The sequence below is a fragment of the Ochotona curzoniae genome, unplaced genomic scaffold, assembly GCF_017591425.1.
Source record: "Ochotona curzoniae isolate NIBS_2020 unplaced genomic scaffold, NIBS_Ocur_1.0 scaffold_4701, whole genome shotgun sequence".
NCBI classification, from domain to species: domain Eukaryota; kingdom Metazoa; phylum Chordata; class Mammalia; order Lagomorpha; family Ochotonidae; genus Ochotona; species Ochotona curzoniae.
Window position 1 is genome coordinate 64,337,924 of NW_024467122.1, and position 6,403 is coordinate 64,344,326.

Sequence of the window (6,403 nt, forward strand, 5' to 3'; positions counted from 1 at the left end):
CTGGGAAGAGATGGCGAAGAACCCTCAGTGACAGAATGTGTGTATCTTGATTTGGGGGAAGGGTTATGGTTATGTGTTTAACTATGTATATGCATTTACATGTGTGTGTGAAAATTCCTCTAGATATCCACATTATAATCTTTTAAAGTTTCTTTTTAAATTATAGCCTGATGAAATGGTAAGATCACTGAACTCAGGGTTACCTTCCACTTTGTCCAATTTCTCTTTTCACTTCTCCAGTGACCATGGCTAGGTAGCCCACTCTTTCCTCTGCATTCTATCCAATTATCTATTTCCTTCATGACACTGTCATTGTCTGAAAATGGCTTATTGGCTAACAGATTTACTGGCTAGCTCTCATCACTAGAATCCAAATTCTGTGATGCAGTGCTTTGGATTGTCTTATTTAAAAATTGACACTTTTTAAGGTAATACATCTGCAGACCAAATAATTCTGTGTTTCACATTGAATGAACTTGGTTGAAATAGGGACATGAGGACAACTGTACCTACAGATGTCAACTACATGATTACTTCATTGTCCATTCTTTTCTATCTTTTCTTTTCCAAATAACTTATCTCAGACATGGTTCAAGGTAGAGTTCTTCCTCATATTTTGTCTGCTGCTCCTTGATCTGGTGCTTCATGGTGAGGTCCATCCTGTCATTATAAAGGTCTTCAGGAAGATTCTTTGTGGAGTTTTTTACATCATCATCCTCTATTGTATCATCTTGCTTTAACCTCAGTTTATTGAATGCTGCAGCATTAGAATCACTTTTTAAAAATGAATGAATTAATTTATTTTATGATACGGTTCCAGAGGCTCCTGGATTTCTCTTCTTCCCTTCCCCCGAGTCTGATTTCCTCTATTTTATTACAATAATATAGTCCTTCAGAAAACAGTGGTAAATCCATTGTTCTGCTAGTTAAGTGTATCCTGACATTGTAGGTATGGAGAACAGCAGTCCAGCATTCTATTGTCAAGATACATTTAACAGTTTCAATGGCAGTCCATCTTTGATTTGGAAGTAGAGATGCATACTGCATTGTATCTTCACATCTTGATATGATAACCTCTACTATACAGTTCCTCTAGATGACTATAGGTACACACATGTTTACCTAAATATCTACTGATCTTGTATTTTGCAGGAAGGTTGCCTTATATCAAAGAGAACATATAATATCTGTCCTTTTAGGATTGACTTATTCCACTGGGCATAATGGCAGAGAAATTTTGGAAAAGGGATAAAAAACACCCCCACTGGGGAAGGAGCAGTGGGAACTCTGAAAGGAACATAGCTTTTCTGAGAAAAAGAATCATCATGCCTATGTCAGTTTTGAAACTGTCTTCCTAGGCAAAGGCTGATGAGCAAACACATTTTATGCTGGTTTTGTGGAATTTAAAGCCCATAACTAGTTTGAGTTTTCCTCACTGGATAAGCCCTGGGCTCCTGGCAGGTCTGCCTGACAGGCAGTCATGCCCGGGCTCCAGGCCAATTTCTTTAATGAAGCTCTCTAATTTAATTCATATTTTCCACCTCTCTATTAAGTACCACTGAGGCTCATCGAGCCTAATATTTGAACCAAACACATTTAATAACTGTTCCTTTGTTAAACATTACAAGCCCTGTAATGCCTTGGCAGACAGGTGACCTCTTTGATAACCTGGAGCCCCCGCAAAGTCAATAGTCAGTGTCAAACGAATCCCTCTGGGTCCCTCCTTCTAGCTGGGTCTGAAACCTTGTGGGTGAGACAGACTTTGTCACTAGGGAAGCATAAGTTTTCCAGGCCAATGGATTCAGCGCTCTGGCTATATCTCACGCTTTGACACTAGATGTCAGTGAAGGGTAATTGTTGTCTCAATTTAGAGGCCAGCTCAGGTAGCTGCTGGCACCTTCGGTTCATGTTTTATAGCAAAAGGAAAGTGTGGCTGAGTTCCCACTGCACACGTATATTACAATACAGGGGGATCTTGGCGCCGGGTGTTTTTAAGGGCTAGTCATAAAAGATGAATAACGAGGCAGTTTAAAGCTAAAAGACAGCTGCCAAGCTCAATGGCCATGATGGATGCCAAACACCCAGTATGGAGAAAACCCGTTCCTCCGAGACCACTATCCAAAAAATTAATTACTACAATTCAGCATCTTTAAATGTGCCACTTAATATACTGCTACCATAATTAAATTTCAAGCCCTGTGACCTTGAGACCATTTCCTGAGATAATAAATGAGATCAAGGTTTAATCGATGCAGATCCAAGTAGAAACTGTCCAAGGATGCAAAGAACCATTGTGCTAGGTGTCAAGGTTGGGGGTGGGGCCGGGGCGGCCAAGGTGGAACGGAGGGAACTCTGGCACTGCGCTGAGCTCATCTTACAGTTACAGGGGTGTCGCTGAACACCTTTGGACTCACCAGCCAAGACGGAGCAGTGAGGTGGAGGAGTGCTGAACTGAGAGCCAGGAGGCTAGAATTCTTGCAACGGCTAAGTTACTAACATGATTTGACCTCAGTTGAGTCCCTTGGGGGCTGTTTTCCTCTGTGGAAAGAACACGCTTGTCACAGCGTTCTCCAGACCTAACATGCTATGGTGGGTTTTCCTGTCACCAATAGAAAAACAATGAGCTAACTGCCCCTTATCCTCCTCTTCCCCCGCCCCCGCCAACTGCCCTGAAGCAGGCACTCATCTCTTCCAGGTGTCCTTTTCAAAGTGTGTGACACAAACAGGCTGTTGTGTCAACTGCTGAGGGGTTCTGGGTGGTGATGGCAGTCAAACATCCTATTCAGTGTTACCGTGTTAACACCCAGATTGCTCAGAGAGCTATGCATACTGCCATATCCAGCTAACCTTAGGATACTTGGTTCTCTGCTGAGGGAAAGATCCGCTCACAGCTCCTCAACTGCCAGTGGCTCTACTCTTCAAACCAGCCTTTAGCTTTCATTTGGCCACGTTCTTTACAAAAATCTCTCAGTTTCTATGTCTTCCCATTGCAGAAATCGGGCTGTAACTAGAAAGTGTGCACTGTTTACCTCTGAGATAGGAGTATGTTGGCATGCTCACGGTAATGGCTCTGTAGGGAAGAAAGTGCTGGCGATGCAGGAGGAAAGAGGACAGCTGTTCGGATAGTTCTGAGTTGATGTTTTGAGTTGGTGAAAGGAGATGAGATCCTGTGTGCAAAGGAAGAGTTTGCCCCAGATTGAACCACAAAGAGCTCCTCCATAATGTGTTAACTGTTGATTGCCGTGTAATAAATTCGTCTCAAAGTTTAGTGACTCAGAGCTAGGAAAACCCACATTCACTAACTCACACAGCATCTGTTGGTCAGGAATTAAGCAGCATCTACACTGAGTGATTCTGGCTCAAGATCTGTTATGTGTGATTGTAGTCAAGATGCTGGCCACAGCTCATCTGAAGACTATGAGGTGGTACACTCTTACGACTGGAAATTTTATGTTGGCTAGGGCAAGACACCTCAATTCCTTGTTTGATGGACTCTTCATATTTTTTTCTTTCCAAGTGAGTAGTACAAGAAAGAACAAGGCAGAAGCCTCAATGCTTGAAAACCCAGACTTGGGAGTCATATACCTTCAATACCTCCATGCTGTGTCTATTGGTAAGGAGTCACTGAGCCCTTGAGGAAGGAAAGAATATAGAAAGAGTCAATGAGAATGAATTGGTAGAATCTCATGTGAACTCAAGGCTCCCCGAAAGTGAGGGTTCTGGATGTAAGTGAGGTGGATCAGGAGTCTGGGTGTTCTTTTCCAGTCAAGTTCAACTCAATGTGTGAAGTATGAGAAAAGCAATCCTGACCTCAGAGTAGGCTCCTTGAATTACATAAGTGTCTTAGACCAACAGGATCCCGATCTCAGGGACATCCCATAGACATGTTCTCTGACAATGGAGCACATGTTGGATACCTGGCCACCCCGCTGCTGACTCCAGAGAAGGACAAAAAACATACCCAGATACATGTGAAAGATAAGACAACTGGCTCCTCTAATCCAACAGATGAGCTCAAGTACTGCTTGGAAGGGTAGAAGGAAAAACAAGTGGCACAGCACATCAGGCCAAGTTCTATAGGAAACATCTAGTTCTGTGTATACTGTGGGCTAAACATGGACAACCAACAGGCCTTGAAACTTACACAGAGAGAACAAGACAGAGTTCCGGTGAGGACAGATGGAATGTGTCACCTCTTATACAATGACCACTCAAGTAATACCCCAGGACACCCTTCCTTCCACCAAGGCCACTGAGGAAGCTTCAGGAGGTCATCTCCCCTGCATTAAAGGGAGGAAGTTGCATACATTCCCTATCCCTCACCTCTCTTTAATGAACATTTTAAAACTTAAATAACTGAAAAAGGAATTCTGACCCCCATAAAGTACAATCATGGCTTCCTCCTTTTATTCAAGTGCATTTCCTTTTAAAAAATAATTTGTTGTGCCCTATATTATCAGAGTGACAGAATTCTTGTCTATAAAATATTCTTGTGAAAGATATGTAATCAGATCATGAATAAAGAATATGATGTATATTGTTTTAAAAAAATAATTTGTTTAGTACAGGAACAGTGTCTCACATCTCTACAATTTATTTCGCTTTATTCTGCTTTTTTTTTTTTCAAAATTAACTGAGTGTAGTGTTTCTTCCCCCTCAGCCTTTAGCATGAACAAATGTGTGCATATGCATGTATGCCTCAAAGGTCCTCTGTGTGCAGAGCTGGGTGGGTCCTATAGAGCTGTTGGAAGACTGAAGTGGACCCTGTGGTAGAATAAAGGCATGCCAGGTTTTCTTCCTGTGAAGAAAGACTCCTATAGCAGGTAGAGACACTTAAACACAAAAGGGACTCCCTCAGGACTAGTGGGTAAAATCCCTTCTTGCAATGTATGGAAGCATCTGTCAGGCTCCTTGAGCAGGCGGACCTGCCCCAGGTGGATTGAAGAAGTTCACTTCCAAGGCCTCCTTTAGGTCTCCAATTCTGTGATCTGGTCATCTTGGGTCTTTTCACTGAACAAATATTTGTTGAACTGTGACTGCGTGGCAAGGCACTGTGTGTTGAACACCTCTTGTGCTCCACTTCAGGTCTTCTCAGCCTTGCCTCTCATGCCAGCCACAGCTGCTGCACTAAGTTCCCTGAAGACCTGATCCAGTTCTGCACAGAGGAAGGCTAACAGGGCTTCTCTTGGGCCTACATCCCAGCCTTCTTTGCCTCCTGCCCCTATTTCTTTGGAGGCTGTACCTTTGAGCCTCCAAGGCAACCGACTTGGCACTTATGCCTGTGCAGCATAGAAAGGTTAGGAAGTCAACCCATGACCCATAGGGTTGGGCTATCCTTCCTTCTTCTAAGAATAAGGACTGGGGATGCACTTCACAAGACTGCTCAGGTTATGAGGATTCACAGTAACTTGCAGCAGTGGGCATCTTGGTAATGCAACCCAGTTCCACCTCTTTGTGTACTCTTGCCTCTGGTGTCAGAAGAACAAATAGTTTTTGTCTTAGACTCAACCTCATTTTTCCTCTAAGATTATTTGTTTGAAAGGCAAAGAGAGAGCGAGCTTCATTCACTTGCTTATTCTCCAAATGGCTTTAATAGCCAGGGCTGTGAAAGGCTAAAGCAGGAACCAGGAACTTGATCTATGTCTTCCATGTGGGTAGCAGGTGTCCAAACACTTGGGTCATCTTTCCCCAAGCATTTTGGCAGGCAGCTGGGACTTGAACCTGCATGCACATGGGTTGCTGGCAGTTGCTTAACAGAGTGTGAGTGTGCCCCAATACTGGCTCTTAGATTCTTCATTTCAGGAATCCAAGCTAAGAATTCATAGCAGGCCCAAGGCAGCAGGAATATACTTCATATTAAAACCTATGGCCTCTGTCTGCAGGGGTTTGTCATCTCTGAGGCAAAGTTACTACGAAAGTCCATAATTCTATTTCATCAAAGAGGAGAAAGATAGGGCCCGGCACAGTGGCGCAAGTGGTTAAGGTCCTCGCCTTGCATGCCTGGGATCCCATATGGGTGCCGGTTCTATCCCGGCAGCCCCGCTTCCCTTCCAGCTCCCTGCCTGTGGCCCGGGAAAGCAGCAGAGGACGGCCCAAAGCCTTGGGATCCTGCACCCACGTGGGAGACCCGGAAGTGGCTCCTGGCTTCGGATTGGCATAGTATCGGCCATTGTGACCACTTGGGGAGTGAATCATTGGACGGAAGATCTTCCTCTCTGTCTCTCCTCTCTGTATATCCGCCTTTCCAATAAAAAAAATAATAAATCTTTTAAAAAAAGAGGAGAAAGATAGATAGAAGCAACTGGTCATTGCACATTTATGGGATATTTAATGTTTATAGCATCCTTTCACGCCACCTTTATAAGATCATCTGGGCTGAAAATGTACTATTATTGTTGCTTAC

The 6,403-nt window shown here is 43.6% G+C and overlaps 1 pseudogene; it reads right to left on the reverse strand.

Moving 5' to 3' along the window:
• Positions 1-530: 530 nt before the first annotated feature.
• On the reverse strand, positions 531-3,054 carry LOC121148406 (annotated as a pseudogene).
• Between the last annotated feature and the right edge of the window lie 3,349 nt (positions 3,055-6,403).